Source organism: Empidonax traillii, unplaced genomic scaffold (assembly GCF_003031625.1).
Source record: "Empidonax traillii isolate 1590-97213 ecotype Southwest subspecies unplaced genomic scaffold, ASM303162v1 scaffold492:size733235, whole genome shotgun sequence".
NCBI lineage: Eukaryota > Metazoa > Chordata > Aves > Passeriformes > Tyrannidae > Empidonax > Empidonax traillii.
In genome coordinates, this window is record NW_020955685.1 from 532,608 (window position 1) to 534,797 (window position 2,190).

The 2,190-nt window shown below is 53.7% G+C and overlaps 1 protein-coding gene across 1 annotated transcript in view; it reads right to left on the bottom strand.

The window, feature by feature from the left end:
* LOC114063798 (C-C motif chemokine 4-like) overlaps positions 1–55 on the bottom strand; it is a 2,475-nt gene extending 2,420 nt beyond the window's left edge. The window contains exon 1 of the mRNA XM_027896325.1: positions 1–55. This exon is cut by the window's left edge and continues 135 nt beyond it. The gene's annotated coding sequence lies outside the window, so the exon portion shown is untranslated.
* Positions 56–2,190: the final 2,135 nt, after the last annotated feature.

Consider the following 2,190-nt stretch of genomic DNA (forward strand, 5'->3'; position numbering starts at 1 on the left):
GAAGCAGCTGGAATCTGCTCCCTTTTAAAAGGAGCCTGGAGAAGCCGAAATGGAAAGTCCAGGATGATGATAAAGGATGACACGAAAGTGAAATAGCTGAAGGGAATTAGAAGGAATGAAAAAAAAGTCAGGAATAATGGGTTACAGTGGAGCCAAGTATGTGAACTCTGACTCAGCGCTCGTTCTGGAGTTGTTCAAATTAAAATGAAACTGTGCCAGGTGGCCTGGCCACAAAGAGGAGAACGGGTTCTCTGGACTGCAGGAAGGGGTTTTCCCTGTGAGGCTCTATAGGGAAAGGCTGGCTGTTTGCATAAGATTATGCAACTCTGGAAAACAACCAAGCCAAGAGGCAGCTCTCGTGCCGTTATGTGGCTGGTGCTTATCGGACGCTGCGGAGCCGCTGCCCCTGCAGCTCAGGGGTGGCTGGATGGAAGGATCTGTGCTTCCCAAAACACTCTGCTTGCCCTCCCCCCCTGCCCCAGACCAACAGTGCCTGGGTTAACACGGGCCAATGGGGAGCTGAGGCTGGAGGCACCCCTGGAATTCATCCTGGAATTCACTGGACCTGGCCCAGTCCCTGCTCAGTGGCTGTCCGGGACCATGTCCAGGTGGAACTCCACAACCTCTCTGGGCAGCCTGTTTTGGTGTTCAGTAAAGTTTTATCTGGTGTTTAAATGGAATTTCTTGTTGCTTCTTGTCCTGTCAGTGGCCACTGAGCAGCGTTGGGGTCCATCCACTTTACTCCCCACACACATTGGTAAGATCCCCCTGAGCCTTCCTTTCTCCAGGCTGAATTGTCCCAGCTCTGTCAGCACCTCCTTTTTGGAGAGATGCTCTTGCACCTTCATCATCTCCACGACCTTTTTTTGGACTCTTTCCAGTATGTCAACATACTGGGGAGCCCAGAACTGGACCCAGCACTCCAGAGGGGGCCTCAGCAGTGCTGAGCAGAGGGGAAGGGTCACCTCCCTTAATCTGCTGGCAATGCTCCTCCTCAGGCAGCCCAGGAACCTGTTGGACTTGGGGTGGCAAGGGCACATTGCTGCTGCTGCCCAGTCTGGTGTCCAGCAGGAGCCCTGGGGTCTTCTGCTTTCCAGCTGGTTGGCACTGGTATATACTGGGAGTGCTCCTCCCCAGGGACAGGACTCTGCACTTCTCCTGTTGAACTTCACGAGGTTTTTGTCAGCCCATTTCTGCAGCCTGATGAGGTCTCTATGGATTTCACAAGACAAGGGGGAGCAGTTTTAAACTGAAAAAGGAAAAATTTAGGTTAAATATTAAGAAGGAATTGTTCCCTATGAGGGTGGGGAGGCCTTGGCACAGGTTGCCCAGAGAAGCTGTGGCTGCCCCATCCCTGGAAGTGTCCAAGGCCAGGTTGGAGCAACCTGGGCTAGTGGAAGGTGCCCCTGCCCATGGCAGGGAACTGGATGGGCTCTAAGATCTCCTTGAACCCAAAACATTCCATGATTCTGTGAAGGCAGGATGTCCCTGCAGTGTGCCAACCCCTCATCCCGGCTTTGTGTCCCCTGTCAGCTCTCCTAGGATGCACTTTGTCCAATCAGCCAGGTCATAAAGACATTAAAGAGTATCCAGTATTGATCCCTGGGGTTCCCTGCTGCTGCCTGGCCTCCAGTTGGACTTTGTGCCACAGGTTATAACCCTCCAGCCCATTCCCAGCCTCTCTCACTGCTGTTTATCCAACCCACACTTCACCATTTGCCCTTAGCAGTCCCAGGCATCCCAAAGGGCAGGATCTCACCTGGGAGCAGGGAGTTCACTGGAAGAAGGGGCTTGCCAAACCTGAGACACTTTGCCAGCCTGAACCTCTCCCTGCAAAAGATGCCTTGAGCTGAAGATGGATTTCTGGCTGAAGAGGTGAGAAGCAAGTGCTGGAGAACCTCCCTGGCGTGGGAGAGACTTTCAAGTCTCAGCTTGGGGCAGCTCCTGCCTGGGGAGCAGGGAGGGGGTGAGCTGGGCTTCCTCATGTTCTGCCACATTCTAGGGGTGCAATCAAAGACCCTCCACTGCAGGGAGGATTCTCAGGTCTGTGGTTGGGCTCCTGAGCCTGGATTTTCACCCCCAGAAGTCCAAACTCCCTGCTCAGCTACCCTGGGGCTGCCCTGTGATCAGTGGAGACACCAACCTTCACCAACTGGTTCGTGCTTAGCAGGGGTTGAAAGGAGAACATTC